General features: G+C 52.2%; 1 pseudogene; it reads right to left on the bottom strand.

The window, feature by feature from the left end:
• Positions 1-4,651: 4,651 nt before the first annotated feature.
• Positions 4,652-16,038, bottom strand: LOC141583131 (signal recognition particle 9 kDa protein-like; annotated as a pseudogene).
• Between the last annotated feature and the right edge of the window lie 1,206 nt (positions 16,039-17,244).

The raw sequence follows: 17,244 nt of genomic DNA, 5'->3' as shown, positions 1-17,244 counted from the left end.
CAACCCGTCAGAGACAGATGAATCAGAGAATAGGCCAGACGCGTTTTGTTTCTGGGACCCGTCTTCACGGGAGCCTGCAGAACGAAGGCCCCCGGGATGACTTGGGTTCCACAGGGTGTGTCTTCTCTGACTGTAGGTCCTGAGACCTTCGGCTCCGGGGAGGGCCCTGCTGGGCTTCCCCACTCGGCGTATGATTTGGGGACGTCGAGGCCAGGCTCCCACTTGGATGGAAGGGGCGTCTTTCAGACTTTTCTCTCTGTCACTTGTGGCGTCTATACTTCTCGTAGTTCCCTGATAAACGCCTCCACTGAAAAATAAACGGTTAAGGAAAGTCTTACCTAGCGAAACCCATCGTGGAGGCGCTAAGGAAGAAAGCCCATAGCCGGGCGCGGTGGCTCAAGCCTGTCATCCCAGCACTTTGGGAGGCCGAGGCGGGTGGATCACGAGGTCGAGAGATCGAGACCGTCCTGGTCAACATGGTGAGACCCCGTCTCTGCTCAAAATACAAAAAATTAGCTGGGCATCGTGGCGCGTGCCTGTAATCCCAGCTACTCGGGAGGCTGAGGCAGGAGAATCGCCTGAACCCAGGAGGCGGAGGTTGCGGTGAGCCGAGATCGCGCCATTGCACTCCAGCCTGGGTAACAAGAGCGAGACTCCGTCTCAGGGGGAAAAAAAAAAAAAAAAAAAAAAGGAAGAAAGCTCATGACCGTGGCATACATTTCTAGACATAGGACCTATCACGGTGTGTTGGTGTGAGTGATTTCTAAGACGTGGCCACTGTATCGCTACTGGGCTGGGACGGCAGTGGTGTTCTCGTGGTGAGACGCCGCGTGGAGCCCTGCGTAGTGTGTGGACTCCGATCTTAGAGGTCAGATGTGGGTGCTCTGGGATTCGCCGAACTAGATTCCTGGCTGATTCACCAGAGGGTGGACTCTGGTGAACACGATTCAGAAACGCATACTAGGCCGCCGGGCGCGGTGGCTCATGCCCGTCATCCCAGCGCTTTGGGAGACCGAGGTGGGTGGATCACATGAGGTCGAGAGTTCGAGACCAGCCGGGGCAACTCGGAGAAACCCCGCCTCTACTACAAATACAAAATTAACCGGGCACGGTGGTACGTGCCTGTCATCCCAAGCCACTCGGGAGGCTGAGGCAGGAGAATCGCTGGAACCCAGGAGGCGGAGGTTTCGGTGAGCCGAGATCGCACCACTGCACTTCATCCAGCCTGGGCAACGACAGCGAGAGCGGGAGCGGAAATTTGTGGGGGTGGGGGGAAGAAATGCAAACTTTGGGAGTGAAAACTTGACCCCGGGGCAGGAGGGAACGTGCTGCAAGCTGTCTTCTTCTCCCCGTGAAATCCACGCTGTGTCCGGGAGCGTGGATTTCACGGACCTTCGTTTCCCTGTCACAGGTATTGCCACTCTGAGGTGGTGGGTCTGCAGTCCACTCGGAAACGCTATGGACCGGACTTCCATCTTAGATAGGGCCCATCTCCACCCCTAGCGTCCGTCCACACGCCCCCACCCCCGGTCTCCTCTCCCTCCTCTCTAGCGGAATTGAAGTTCCCGATGAACCCATGGGCGGGTGCCTAGGCCGTGTCCCCTGGGGGCTCTGGTCAACTAGTTGCAGGCGGGCATCACCCGAGAGAACTCCCTGGGCCCAGAAACGACCTGGTCCGAGAGGGATCGGGGAGAGGCCGGCGACGCGACGCGGCGTGCCTGAGCCGCCCCCGCCCCCCGCCCCCGCCCCCGCCCCCGCCCCCGCCCCCGCCCCCGCCTCCGCCTCCTCAACCTCCACCCCGACCCAGAGCGATCCACGGTTCCCTTCTTTTCCGTGCTGACGCCTGCAAGCATCAGTTGTCTTCGGGCATCACCTAGCGGCCACCGGGATGGAAAATCGAGGTGGCGCGGAGGGAGGTCTGCCCGACCACTTCACGGAGCCTGGGGCAACCGGTTTCTCTTCCTCCCATCTGGAGGCCCCTCCCTCTCTCCCTTGTTGCCTAGGGAACCTCCACCCTGGTGGGGGCCCTATTGTTCTTTTATCAGCACTTTGTGTTTGTTTGTTGGTGTCTTTCATGCACACAGACTCTTCCACTTGGGCTTTATGAGGAGTTGGTTTATTTTGTAAGCCCCCTCCCCCACCCCTTTACTCCGAATCCGTGCCTTTGTGAGCTGGGAACGTTCTGGAGCCAGCCGGGTGGGCCTCCATCTCCTCTCCCCTCCCCCCACCCTTTACCGGTTGACATTTGCATCGGTGATCGCCAGGCCTCACCTCACTCAGTGGCCACTGGTTTTGAAGATGGGGGGGTGGGGGTGGAGCAGGGTCTCACTTCCCCAGAGGCAGCTGCGGGCGATGGCACAGCCTTTGGTCCGCGTGGGCAAGCGGGTGGGCGGGCTGGACTGTGGTGGTGGGGGTTTTTTTCACCCCGTTCACTCCTCAGGCCTCCCTCCCTAGGAAAGCTTCATCTTGGCTGGGTCTCAATCACCTTTTATCATGATGTCTTATTTTCTCCTTCTCCCAGCCAGCATCTTTGCAAAATGGGAATGCCCTGGGCCACAGTAGAATTTGCCCAACACAGAAATGCTATCTAAAAAGTCAGACTTTGCTCGCTTAGGATTACCGCAGGCGATGCCTGCCTTGGCACGGAATTCTAGGAAGGCATACCTTTTCCTCGGGACGTGTTAGCCGCTGTTTTCCTCCTGTTGTTGACTAGCGCTTTTGTGGATTGCTCGAGGTAGAGTGACAGCCGGTTGATGTCAACTGCACTTCATAACGTGATAACCTGCTTTTTGCCAGTTAAAACTAACTCTCTCTTTCTCAGACTAAAAGCTCGTTCAGGCTTTCTGGTAGCTTCCTGAGCTGGACAGACTCCATCTTAGTTTCTACATTTTAGTTATTTTCCCACCCTTCCGTACGTAACCAGAGTCTGTACCTGGGGTGGGCTGGCACCGGGGCACCTCCCGGAATGCATTTGTTGATAAGAGGCCGAGTTAAGTGGTACCAGCAGCGCCTGGGAATGCAGGCAGGTGCTGTCCAGTGCCCAGAGCCCCCGTGACCTATGTAAGTTGTATGTCTTTTGTGATGCGAGGGTAAAGCCCTCGCATCTGGCGCCGTTTTATTTCTCATGTCCTAGTTTATCTTTTAACTTTTGGCTTACTCTGCTCCTGTGAAAAATTTGCTTCGGCTAAGTTCCCCCTTCCTTTTAAAAACTAGGGTATAAAAGACCACCTAACGTTTTCTGAGGGGCCGAGAGAATCTGGGGCGTCAATCTCAGAGTGTGGTGCATTCTTTGACTCGCTCGGGTACAACAATAAGGCCTTCTTTTTCTTCTCCTTCTCCTTCTTTTTTGTAGTATTTTCTTTACTGACCTCTCTCAAACATGCGAAAATTCATATAGCTAAGGAAACTTAGCATGCTAAAATGTTGCTCAACATGACAAGTTTCTACTATATATATGTATACATACGTGTGTGTGTGTGTGTGTGTGTGTGTGTGTGTGTGTGTGTGTTTTATTGCATTTTATGTTTTGGGGTACCATGTGAAAAACATGCAAGATTGTTGCATAGGTACACACATGCCAGTGTGATTTGCTGCCTTCCTCCCCTTCACCTATATCTGACATTTCTCTACAAAATATACTTCAGCGTAGTACCTTCATTTCATTCTTGAGGAATCAACATGTGAACACGACGTTTAGGTGGTGAAATTTGGTATACAAACGTAAGTGTCAAATCATCACATACTTCCGGTTTACTGGAAAACATGACCGTTGTGGCAGTCACACCTAACACTTTGGTTAAAGAGAGAGAAAAGACGGACAGGGGTGTCACAGAAGTATGCAAGGATCTGACACTTTGAATAATCCATAGCCCTTCTGAGAAACTGCAGATGAAAAATACGTAGTAAAAATTTCTGAAATACGGTGGTTTCGGTACAGTTACAGTGGTCATCCTTCCATTCACGCACTCAAACAACCGCTGCTTCTGATCACTGAAAACTAGATTCAAAGACATTGCTCCACAAGCTGATACTACCAATCCCCTATGACAAAAGGTATTTTAAGTCTGGAAAGAAGGCAAAGCATACTGGTTACTCAATTACTTTTAGGTATAATTGAGGCTACACTGCTATACATAATCAGGTGCACGCTATTCGTAACAATGCATACCATGGTGCGGAGCTGATTCCAATGACCATATTTTATATTTATTGGTCATCGACAGCATACATTTTATGCTCCAAAAGAAATACCTCGATCCAACAAACTGGTTACATTTAATGTTCTTTTAAAGACAGGCGAACTAAATTTAAGGAACAATCGTCTTTTCTTCGTAGCTTATTTTCAAGTGGCTGATACGAATCTGCCGAAGAAACAATTATGCGTTTGACCTAACATCAGATAATCTGCCAAGTTCCCGAGACAGATGCATCGGTTGCTCAGTTTCCGAAAGTAAATACAAACTTTCTGACTGAAAACATTCGCATCCCTAGCTCTCTGAGGCAAACATCCAAAAGAAAACGACAAAAAAATGACCTCTCAGCTTGCGAATAGTCCACTCAGTGACATAAAGTATTTTCTGTCCCAGCACTTTCTCTTCTTCAAAAGATATTGACTTCCTAAGGCCGTGACAAAGTCTTCATTTCAAACCCTTCACTCAGTTTCTATGGTAACGTTGTGGGGATTCCTTGGCTACCACCATGGGTCGCATAGGTTGACTGTGGAATTTCTCAATCGTCTTTACATGTTGAGCTTGCTCTGTTTTTCCCCCCCGAGACGGAGTTTCGCTCTTTCTTACCCAGCCTGGAGTGCAATGGCGCGATCTCGGCTCACTGCAACCTCCGCCTCCTGGGTTCAGGCAATTCTCCTGTCTCAGCCTCCCGAGCAGCTGGGATTACAGGCACGCGCCACCATGCCCAGCTAACTTTTTGTATTTTTAGTAGAGACGGGGTTTCACCGTGTTGACCAGGACGGTCTCGATCTCTCGACCTCGTGATCCACCCGCCTCGGCCTCCCAAAGTGCTGGGATGACAGGCTTGAGCCACCGCGCCCGGCCTAAGCTTGCTCTGTTTTAGGCACCAAACAAACTCGATCATCTGTTACTTTAATACACACGTTTCCATCGGAATGCCTGTATTTGAGAACCACACGCGCCTTCATAGGGTCAGCGAGGTAAAGCTTCTTTCTTGGCAGGCAGCGTGGCTGAACTCCTCGCAGGTCTGGTCCTGCGGCGTCGTGGCCTGGAGTGCAAAAGTCAACAGAAGCAAGGCCGCAGAACCCGGCCCAGCAAACTACCTAGAGTCGCCAACGGACGCAAAAGTCATAAGGTCTTATTTTCTAGAAATCCATGAGGGCTTCTTCTTCTCCTTCTCCTCCTTCTCCATCTTCTCCTTCTCCTTCTCCTTCTCCTTCTCCTTCTCCTCCTTCTCCTTCTCCTTCTCCTTCTCCTTCTCCTTCTCCTTCTCCTTCTCCTTCTGCCTCTCCTTCTGCTTCTCCTTCTCCTCCTCCTTCTCCTTCTCTCTCTCCTTCTCCTTCTCCTCCTCCTCCTCCTCCTCCTCCTCCTCCTCCTCCTCCTCCTCCTCCTCCTCCTCTTCCTTCTCCTTCTCTCTCCTCCTCCTCCTCCTCCTCCTCCTCCTCCTCCTCCTCCTCCTCCTCCTCCTCCTCCTCCTCCTCCTCCTCCTCCTCCTTCTCTCTCTCCCTCTCCCTTTCCCTCTCCCTCTCCCTCTTCCTCATTTTCTTTTTAATATAAGTTCAGGTAGTTCTAATCTAATCCGGTCCCAAGGCCTCAATTCTTCACTTTAGGAATCCAAGATTTCGTCTCCATACAGAATCCTGTACAGAAGTGGCGAGTTGATTTCTGCACTTGGAGACCTCATGGATGTTCCATATTAATAAAGATTCAGGCCTGGGACGGTGGCTCATGCCCGTCATCGCAGCACTTTGGGAGGCCAAGGTGAGCGGATCACCTGAGGTCAGGAGTTCGAGACCATCCTGGCCAACACGGTGAAATCACGTCTCTACAAAAAAGACAAAAAGTAGCCGGGTGTGGCGGTGCGCGCCTGTAATCCCAGGTACTCGGGAGGCTGAGGCAGGAGATTCACTTGAACCTGGGAGTCGGAGGTTGCACTGAGTGAGCCGAGATCGCACCACTGCACTCCAGCCTTGTGGACAGAGTGAGACTTCCTCTGAAGATAGAGAGAGAGAGAGAGAGAGAGAGAGAGAGAGAGAGAGAGAGAGAGAAATGCAACCCTAAAATCTGGGTTTGCTTTCCCCGTTGACTCGGTTGTTACCCAGACTTACTGTCTCGATAAACCGTGTCCCTCTGTTCAGCTAGGATGATGGGAGGGATTTCTCAGTCTGTATCTCCCCATGTCCTAAATGACCCATGACCGAGCCCTGTCCGTTCTGTCTCAAATATGTAACTCCAAACACTCCTCTCCCATTTCCACAGCTACACACGGCCCCTTGTGGCACCACTAGCTCTTGGGAAAACATCCCAGACGGTGGTTTCAGCTTTTTGGCTATAAGGCCTGAGCCTGCTGACAGCATTCCTGTTATCACTTCTCTCTCTCTCTCTCTCTCTCTCTCTCTCTCTCTCTCTCTCTCTCCTCCTCCCTCCCTCCCTCCCTCCCTCCCTCCCTTTCTCTCTCACAATCTGATTTTGGTTGGCTTAAACTGACTCTCTCTCTTTTTTTCTTTTCTTTTCTTTTCTTTTTTCTTTCTTTCTTTCTTTCTTTTTTTTTTTTTTTTTTTTTTGAGACAGGGTTTCACCATGTTTGCCAGGCTAGTCTCAAACTCCTGACCTCAGGTGATCCGCCCACCTCGGCCTCCCAAAGTGCTGAGATTACAGGCGCGAGACACCGCGCCCAGCAAAACTGACTCTCTTTCTTAGCTAAGAGCTGTTCGATCCTCATGTTAGCTTCTTGTGCCAGACAGACTCCATCTTAGCTTCTTCGTTTCAGTTATTCCCCTCATTAAGTAGGCAACTGTAGTATGTAGGTGGGGCAGGACAACAGCGGGCGCATCCCTGAGTGCATTTGCTGATAAGAGGCCGAGTACAGCGGCACCAGCAGAGCCTGGGACTGCAGGTGCTGTCGAGTACCCAGAGCCCTCATATCTATAAGTTGTATGTCTTTTTATGACAGCTCTAGCCCTTGTGCCTGGTACTGTTTAATTTCTCATGTACTGGTTTATCTTTTAACTTTTTGCTTACTTTGCTTTTGTGAAAAATTTGCATCAGCTAGGTTTCCCCCTCCCTTTTCAAACTAGGGTATAGAAAACCCCCTAGTTTGCGCACGGTGGGACCTGAGGCTGGCCGGAGCTCAGTGTGGACCGATGGCTCCCTCTACCATGGGATCCACTGTCCCCACCCTGGAACACAGGCCTTGGCAGATCCTGGCCCTTGCCGGTATTAACTCAGGCCGGGTGCGGTGGCTCGTGCCGGTAACCCCAACACTTTGGGAGGCCGAGGCGGTAAGATCTCTTGAGCCCGGGAGCTCGACACCAACCTGGGGCTACACGGCCAAACCCCGGGGTGCGTGTCTGTAGTCTCGGCTACTTGGAGACACTTCACCCTGGGCGACAGAGAGAGTGAGACCCTGTCACAAACAGACAGACGGACGGACAGACAGGGTAGAAAGGGTAGAAAGGACGGACCCTGTCCTTCGCAGGGTAGAAAGCAAAACTAACAGAATGCAGCGTTTATTTGTTGTTGTTGTTGTTGTTGTTGTTGTTGTTTAAAATTTTAATCTATTTTTAAAAATTAATTTGGAGCCCAGGTTATGAAACCGGCTAATGTTTGTATTTCTGTGGAGACGAGGTCTCCCCATGTTGCCAAGGCTGGTCTCCATCGCCTGGGATCAAGGGAGCCACCTGCCTTTGGCCTCCCAAAGTGCGGGGATGACAGACACCAATTATTATTATTGTTATTAATCATTATGATTTGTCCCTTGTTTGTAATCGCGTGTCTTCCTGAGAGTTTCCCGGCAGAGTGTTCGACTGGCTTGTTTAAATTCATTCTAGCCCGGGCGGGTGCGGTAGCTCACGCCTGTAATCAATCCCAGCTCTTTGGGAGGTGGGCGGATCACGAGGTCAGGAGATCGAGACCGTTCTGGCTGGCTAACATGGTGAAACCCCGGCTCCGCTAAAAATACAAAAATCGGCCGGGCGCGGTGGCTCAAGCCTGTCATCCCAGCACTTTGGGAGGCCGAGGCGGGTGGATCACGAGGTCGAGAGATCGAGACCGTCCTGGTCAACATGGTGAGACCCCCGTCTCTACTAAAAATACAAAAAACTAGCTGGGCGTGGTGGCGCGTGCCTGTAATCCCAGCTACTCAGGGGGCTGAGGCAGGAGAATTGCCTGAGCCCAGGAGGCGGAGGTTGCGGTGAGCCGAGATCGCGCCATTGCACTCCAGCCTGGGTAACAGGAGCGAAACTCCGTCTCAAAAAAAAAAAAAAAAAAAGAAGAAAGAAAGAAAGAAAGAAAGAAAGAAAGAAAGAAAGAAAGAAAGAAAGAAAGAAGAAGAAGAACATACAAAAATCATCCGGGCGTGGTGGCACGTGCCTGTATTCCCAGCTACTCGGGAGGCTGAGGCAAAAAGAATCGCTTGAACCCGGGACAGAAAGGTTGCAGTGAGCCTAGATCGTGCCATTGCCTTCCACCCTAGGCGACAGAGCGAGACCCCATCTCAAACTAAATAAATACATAAATAAATTCGGTCATTCATTCTAAATCGATATGCAGGATGTCAGCTTCTGGCCTCATGGACTCTGAGCTGACGAGTCTCGTGGTCTGTCTATCGCAGGACTGTACATGTAAGGAGTTAAAAAAAAAAAAAAAAAAATTTAAATCCTCATGTTTCAAACAACTAATTTTGTTACACGGAAATACACAGATGTACCCAGAACACAGAAACAGCTCTTCTACTTTGAAACAACTCTTTTATTTTATTTTATTTTATTTTTGAGACGGAGTTTCGCTCTTGTTACCCAGGCCGGAGTGCAATGGCGCGATCATGTGGCTCACGCCTATGATCCCAGCACTTTGGGAGGCCGAGGCGGGTGGATCACGAGGTCAAGAGATGGAGACCATCCTGGTCAACACGGTGAAACCACGTCTCTACTAAAAATATAAAAAATTAGCTGGGCGTGGTGGCACACGCCTGTAGTCCCAGCTACTCGGGAGGCTGAGGCAGGAGAATTGCCTGAACCCAGGAGGCGGAGGTTGCGGTGAGCCGAGATCGCGCCATTGCACTCCGGCCTGGGTAACAAGAGCGAAACTCCGTCTTAAAAAAGAAAAAAATATATATATATATATATATTTTTTTTCTCTCTTTTAATTGTCTTAGGCCTGGTGGGTGTGCCAGGGATCCTTTTAGGTTTTGACCTTGACCGAGAGAATTTCCAGTCGGTCTCTCTTCTCTGGAAGGAAGGTTCAGATAATCCGATGGGTGGGGACTTAGGCTGTGTCTCCCCGGCGCCCTGGTCGATTGCTTGTGGGAACCGCCTGGGAGGGCACGGCGGCCCCACTGTGCTCTGGTGGGGGGAGGTCTCCATTCTTCCCCTCCCCCACTCCCGCTCCGGGCGATCCCAATTCATTCCGGGTTGACACTCTCTATTGGCAGACCTCGGGCATCACCTAGCGGCCACTGTTACTCTGAAAACCGAGGCCTCACGAAGGAAGAACCTACTCTGAAAACCGAGACCTCATGGAGGAAGAACGCTCAGGCCGCCTGCGCAGAGCCCGGGGCAACTGTGTCTTGTCCGCTGCCCCCGCCCCCGCCCCCTGCCCCCATCTCCAAGTTCCTCCCTCCCTTGTTGCCTAGGGAATCGCCATTCTCACCACTGGGCCTCGTTGTTCTTTGATCAGATAAAAAGAATAAACAGGCCAGGTGCGGTGGCTCACGCCTGCCTGGAAGGTCGTGGCGGGTGGATCAGAGGTCAAGAGTTCGAGACCAGCCTGGTCAACATAGTGAAACCCCTGCCTCCTAGTGAAAATACCAAAAAGTACAAAAAAGTAGCCGGGCGCGGTGGCTCGCGCCTGTCATCCTAGCACTTTGGGAGGCCGAGGTGGGTGGATCGCCTGAGGTCAGGAGTTGAAGACCAGCCTGACCATCATGGAGAAGCCCCATCTTTAAAAAAGAAAACAAACGAACAAACAAACAAAAATCAAAAAACACAACACAACAGAACAAAAAAACCACAAAAAAAAAAAAAACATCAGAACAGAATAGAATAGACTAGAATAGAGCAGAACAGAACAGAACAGAACAGAATAGAATAGAATAGAATAAAACAGAATTGAACAAATGAATGAATGAATGAGTGATTTTTCGGGAACAAAGACAAAACAAGAAAACCCACGGTGACACAAACCTACACTTCCTGCCTTTCGAGGCAACAATGACACTACAAATTAGGTGTAATTCCTTGTTTTTCTACATTTAATTTACCGTTATTATTATTGCTGTTTTTGCTCTTGCTATTATTTGAGACGGAGTCTTCCTCTGTCGCCCAGGCTGGAGTGCAGCGGTGCGATCGCGGCTCTCTGCAACCTCCGCCTCCCGAGTCAAAGCGCTTCTACCGTCTCGGCCTCCCGAGTGAGTAGCTGGGACTAGAGGCGCGCGCCACCGCACCCGGCTAATGTTTGTGTATTTAGTAGAGACGGGGTTATGCCCTGGTCACCAGGCTCGTCTCGAACTCCTGACTTCAGGTGAGCCACCCGTCGTCTCAGCCTCCCAAAGTGCTGGGATTACAGGCGTGCTGTGCACGCCCACTTAATGCCCGGTGTGTCATGAGCGGTTCGGCTAACATGGTAACGTTGTGGCCCCATGGTTGGGCCTTTGGCTTCCACCCTACCTAACAGCCACAGGTTCCCTGAGAGAACCCTGTCCCTCGAAAGAAGGGTGGTTATCTGCAGATAGCAGCAGGGTCTTGCTCTGAAATCCTCAAAGCCTCCACTGCGATTCAGAATGGTGTACGTCTCCAACGGGTGGTCCTGTTTATCTGCTCTGGTCTTTAGGAACGAATGCTCCCCTACTAAAATCTGTCACGGACACCTCCGGGACCGATGAATATGGTGGGTGCAAGTTCGGAGGTGAGGCGGGTACTTTGCTAGAGCCGAGGAGTTCGAGACCAGCCCAGGCAACAGGCTGCGGTGCATGCATTCGTCTGGCCAAGGCCCATGGCAGCCTCCGCCTCCCGACCTCAGGCGATCCTCCCACCTCGGGCTCCCAAAAAGCTAGGACTACAGGCGCCCGCCGTCACGATGCCCGGCGAACTTTTTAATTGTTTTTACATTTTAGTACACACGGGAACTGGCTGTGTTGCCAGGGCTGGTCTCAAACTCCTGGCCTCGAGCGATTCTTCCACCCGAGTCTCCCAAGGTGTGGGGGTTATAGATGTGAGCCGTGGTGTGCTGCCCTCTTTTTTACTTCTTTCATTCCCCCCCTCTCTCTCTGTCTCTCTGCCTCTCTCTCTCTCTCTCTCTCTCTCTCTCTCTCTCTCTCTCTCTCCTTCGGTCTCTCGGTCTCTCCTCCTGCCTCCCTCCCTCTCTCCCCTCTCTTTCATTCTTTTTCTTTTTTCTTTCTTCCTCCCTACTTTCTCTCATTTCTCATCATCTTTTTCTTTCTGTGTCTCTATTTTCTTTTTCATCTTTCTTCCCTTTACATCTCTGTCTCTCTTTCTTTATATTTCTTGTTCTTTATCGTCCTTACTCGCTTTCTGTTTTCTTTGTTTCTTTCCATCCTTCCATGTGTGTGTCTTTCTGTGAATTCTGAAAGAGTCTCTTCATTCTGTACCACGAACCTCTGAGACTTTCGCTTTGTTGTTTTCCCTCCTCGTTGCGTAAAATGTGTTCGCCGTTCTTTTATTTTGGTACTCTGTCGACGGCTGCGAGTTGGCGGGGGCGGGGGAATAGAAAAAGGACTCTGACTGTGGTAGGTTTCACGAGAGACACGGGAGACCAAGGAACGTAAGATGAGTGCTTTGCTAAATGCCCTGTTTGTTCTCCCGGCCGGGCTCCTAAGAGTAGAAACACGGTTGGTGGGTTGGAAGATCTCTATGTGGTCGTGACTCTGCCATTATACCTGACGATAGCGGCGATGGCTCGGAAACGTGCACTGTTTTGGTGCCAATTTGGCACGGTGACAGCAGATTCCCAATGGCCTATGTCTGTACCTGATGGTGCCGTGTATCTGCTCTGGTGTTTAGAAAAAGGCGGAGCTTCCCCATGCTCCGCCATTTCCTTGCCTTTTTCTTTTGACGTTCATTTATTCACTTACGTCTTTGTTTATTTGAGAGGAAGTCTCAGCTGGGGCCGTCGCATACAACGAACGAATGAATGAATGAATGAACGAACAAGTCAGTTTTCTGAAATATTTACAGGCGAGGTCGGGTGCCACAGATAACGGCAGGGCCTTCCTTGCTCTGACATCCTCAAGGCCTCCACTGTGGTTTGGAATGGTGGACATCCCAAGTGGATGGTCCTGTTCACCTGCTCTGGTCTTTAGGAAGGAGTGGAGCCTTCCCGTGTTCCGCCACCTCCTTGCATGTCTTTTACAACCAACCGTCCGTCCGTCCGTCCGTCCGTCCGTCCGTCCATGCATCCATGTATTTTTTTTTTTTTTTTTTTTTTTTTTGAGACGGAGTTTCGCTCTTCTTGTTACCCAGGCTGGAGTGCAATGGCCCGATCTCGGCTCACCGCAACCTCCGCCTCCTGGATCCAGGCAATTCTCCTGCCTCAGCCTCCTGAGTAGCTGGGATTACAGGCACGTGCCACCATGCCCAGCCAATTTTTTGTAGTTCTAGTAGAGACGGGGTTTCACCATGTTGACCAAGATGGTCTCGATCTCTTGACCTTGTGATCCACCCGCCTCGGCCTCCCAAAGTGCTGGGATGACAGGCTTGAGCCACCGCGCCCGGCCAATTTTATATATTTTTTAGATGGAGTCTCGCTCTGTCGCCCAGGTTGGAATGCAGCGGTGCGAGCTCTGCTCACTCAACCTCCGCCTCCCTGATCCAAGCAATTCTCCTGCCTCGGCCTCCTGAGTGGCTGGGGTTCCACACATGTGCCACCACGCTCGGAGAATTTTCTTTCTTTCTTTCTTTTTTCTTTTCTTTTTTTTTTCTTTTCTTTTTTTTTTTTTTTTTTTTTTTTTTTTTTTTTTTTTTTTTGACATTAAAGAACTTTTGCTGTATTTTTAGTAGAGATGGGGCTTCGCCATGTTGGCCGGCCTTGTCTGGAGCTCCTGACCTCAGGTGGTCAACCCGCGTCAGCCCCCCCAGAGTGCTGGGATGACAGGCCTGAGCCACCGCGCCCGGCTGATAGTCACTTTTAAGGGTTATGTTAAGTGTAATATTTTTATTATCCTGGCCAACAGATTCGTAAGGTGGAAGGTGTGTCGTAGCCCCTCCCTGGTCCTTACTATGCTTTTAGAGGATTACAAGCCAAAAAGAAAAAAAAAAAATCCTATCCTTTCTCCGTTTGTTTCTGTCTTCCTAATTTCCTTTTCCAGTTGTTTGTTTCTTTCGTTGTTTCTGTGTTTCCTTTGTGGTTTCTGTGTTTCTTTTGTTGTTTCTGTGTTTCTGTGTTTTTTTTTTTTTTTTTTTTTTTTTTTTTTTTTTGTTTTGTTTTGTTTTTTTGTTTTGTTTTTTTTTGCTGTTGTTGTTGTTTCTGTGTTTCTTTTGTTGTGCCTGTGTTTCTTTTGTTGTTTCTGTGTTTCTTTTTTCTTTCTTTCTTTTTTTTTTTTGTTGTTTTTTTGGTTTTTTGTTGTTTCTGTGTTTCTTTTGTTGTGCCTGTGTTTCCTTTGTTGTTTCTGTGTTTCTTTTTTCTTTTTTTTTTTTTTTTTGTTTTTCTGTTTTTGTTGTTGTTGTTGTTGTTTCTGTGTTTCTTTTGTTGTGCCTGTGTTTCTTTCGTTGTGCCTGTGTTTCCTGTGGGTTTTTGTTTTTTGGTTTTCGGTGTTTTTTTTTTTTTTTTTTTTTTTTTTTGACAGGCTCTCACTCTGTCACCCAGGCTGCAGTGCAATGGCGCGATCTCGGCTCATGGCAACCTCCGCCTGCCGGGTTCAAGCGATTCTCCTGCCTCAGCCTCCTGAGTAGCTGGGATTACAGGCGTGTGCCACCGCGCCCAGCTAATTTTTGTATTTTCTGTAGAGACAGGCTTTCAACATTTTTGGCCAGGCTGGTCTCAGGCTCCTGACCTTCTGATACATCCGCCTCGGCCTCCCAAAGTGCGGGGACTACAGGCATGAGCCACCGCGCCCAGCCTCTTTCTCTCTCTCCCTCTCTCTCTCTCTCTCTCTCTCTCTCTCTCTCTCTCTCTCTCTCTCCCTCCCCCCCCTTCCCCCCCGTCTTTTTCCTTCTTCTCTCTCTCTCTGTCTTTCTTTATGGAGCCTTGCTCTGTCGCCAGGCCAGATTATGTTTAGTACAGAATTTTATTTTCTCTTTCTGTCTTTTTCTTCCTTCCTTCCTCTTTCTTTCTTTCTGTTTTTGTAGAAAGTGATTTATTTGGAGAGAGAGAGAGAGAGAGAGAGAGAGAGAGAGAGAGAGAGAGAGAGAACAGGAGGAGCGAGACAGAAACAGCTAAGTCTCACGCTGAGTGAGAGAATCCAGAAAGATGGGATCCAGGAGAGGAAAGCAGCCTCCACACTGATTGGAAGGGAACAGAGAGAGATGGAGTTCAGGAGGGGGAGACAGGCTTCCATGAAAATCCAGGAAAGAGAAAGATGGCTTCCATGAGAGTGTTCGTGCAAGGGGACCCCAACATGGAGTTTGCTTGCTTGCCTGCTTGCTTGCTTGCTTGCTTGCTTGCTTTCATTCATATTTTCACCTCGATGCAGGTGGGCTAACGCCGAAAAGGGCGCGAGCCTCTTCTTTCTTTGTTTCTTTCTTTTTCTTTCCTTCCTTCCTTCCTTCCTTCCTTCCTCCCTCCCTCCCTCCCTCCCTCCCTCCCTCCCTCCTTCCCTTCTTTCTTTCCTTTTTTCTGTTCCTTTCCTTTTTCCTTTCTTTCTTTTTTTTTTGGCTTTTATACTCTTTTTTCCTCTCTTTCGCCCTTCTTTCCTTCATCTCTTTCCTCATTCTCTCTCTTTTTCATCTTTCTTCATTTTCCACCTCTCTTTCATCATATGTTTTCTCCAGATTTTAAGAATTCTGTCTCTCTGTTTTCTCCACCTCCTTCCTCCCCCCTCTCTCCTTCCTCCACCTCTCTTTTTTCTATCCCCTCCCTCCCTCCCTCCCTCCCTCCCTCCTCCCCCCTCCCCCCTCCCCCCTCCCCCCGTGTGGATTGTGGACGTGTCCTCCTTCTGTGTCTCTCTGTCACCCGAATGACTCGCGACCGAGCCCCGTGTGTTCTGTCTCCCTCCGAGATGCGTCTCCGAATACCCACACGTCATGGGCTTGTCTTTTGACTCTGTCTCGGTCTATGCAGAGAGACGTTTGGAGGACCGTTTCTGTGGGGTTGGGGTGGAGGGGCTGTGTTTTTTCGGCCTCGGGAAGACTGTCTCGACTCACGGTTTCGGTTTTGCGGTCCGCCGGCCGCCCCGCCGTCGGGATCTGTCTTGGTGACTGGTTTGGGACGGTTGTCGCCGGTTGTCGGGCTCCATCTGGCGGCCGCTTTTATATCGTTGTCCTGGCGTTCCGGAGCTCCGGTGGCAGCTGCCGAGGGAGGGGACTCTCCCCGCTGTGAGCTAGGCGGTGCTTCGGAAAGCCTGCGGCCGTCAGCGGGGCTGTCCCTGTGGCGCCGGAGCTCTGGCGAGTCACTTGTGAGTCAGAGCTTGGGCGTGCAGGGCTGTATGGGGGAAGGCTGTCGCCGAGTTTCCAGGCCCGAGCGCGGTGTGGGGGCTGCCGGGGCGGGTCGACCAGCACGCCGTAGCTCCCGAGGCCCGACCCGCGACCCGCGGGGACCCTCTGGGCGTGGCGCGGGTGGCCGGGGACGCCCTTCCCCGGCCCTGTGGCGGGCCCGCGCGCGGGCCCTGGCCGCCTGAGGCGCCCGCCGAATCTCTTTTCCGAGTCCCCGTGGGGAGTCGGTGGCCGTCCTGCGCCATCCTCCCGGGGTGCCGCGCCCGGCCGCGGTCCCTCTGCTGTGATACTTTTCTTTCAAGTCCGCGTACTTAGTCGGAGAGCGGTCCCCTCGTGTGTCCCCCGCGTGTGAGGGGACGGCCGAAAGGGTCTCGCTCTGGAGGCACGGGCCGGCCCCTGCGTGGCACCGGTGACCCGGAGGGCGTCCCCGGCCCGGCTGCTGCTCCCGCGTGTGTGTGTGTGTGTGTGTGCCTGTGTGTCTTGGGGTCGACCAGACGGCCCTGGGTGCTCCGTGTCTGGCTGCGATGGTGGCCTTTTTGGGGACAGATGTCCGTGTCGCGCGCTTCTGAGTCGGCGGTGTGGCCGGTGCCTCGACCCCCTGCCCCCGGGAGGGGTGTATCTTTCACTCTGAGTTGGCGTTTTGGGCCGCCGGGTTACTGCTGACACGCTGTCCTCCGGCGACCTGTCGCTGGAGAGGTCGGGCCTCTGGCTGTATGGGGGTGCTCTGGTGTATCTGTGACCTGGCTAGCTGGCCCTGCTCTGGCTTGAGCCGCCGGCTGGGGTCCGTGTGCCTTGCCTCTCGTGCGTCTGCTCGAGCGTCCCGGCTCCCTGGTGCCGCCCTGGGCCCGGGTCTCCTCTGACCCAACCGGGTGTGGCGGGGAAAGGCCGATGCGGGTGGGCTCCCGTCTGCCTGCGTCTTGCGCTCCCCGCTGCGGGCACCTGGGGCGGTCGCGACAACCCCACCCCGTTTGGCTCCGTGCCGTGCGTGTCAGGCGTTCTCCTCTCCCCGGGGTTGTCCGCCGTCCCTTCCCCAGGGCGGAGCTGGCTGACCGCCGCCCGGTCGGCTCGGTGGCTCTGGTGTGAGCTCGATCCCTGCCTGCTGCTCCGCTCTGGGGTCGTCCTTCTGATCGATGTGGTGACGTCATGCTCTCCCGGGCCGCGACCGATCCGTGGCGGGCGAGGGACGGCCGTTCATGGTGAATGGGACCGCTCTTCTCGTCCCGCCTGCGGGGGCCCCTTGCCTCTCCTCTCCCCGCCTGTGGGGTTTGCCTTGGGAGGCGCAGGGGTTACGGGATCCGGCTCGACCTCGCCGTGCTTCCCCCGTCCTCTGCCTGGCGGGGGCGGCGTCGGGGTCCTCTGACGCGGCAGGCTTCCCTCGCTCTTGCCTCCTGTGGTTGTTGCCTTGCGGGGGCGGGCCCCTCTCCGCGGCGGTGGGGGGCTGTCCCGCCGGC

This window comes from Saimiri boliviensis (assembly GCF_048565385.1).
Source record: "Saimiri boliviensis isolate mSaiBol1 chromosome 9 unlocalized genomic scaffold, mSaiBol1.pri SUPER_9_unloc_1, whole genome shotgun sequence".
Taxonomy (NCBI): Eukaryota; Metazoa; Chordata; class Mammalia; order Primates; family Cebidae; genus Saimiri; species Saimiri boliviensis.
Note: the sequence above shows the minus strand (reverse complement) of the source record. Positions and strands in the feature narration are given on the sequence as shown.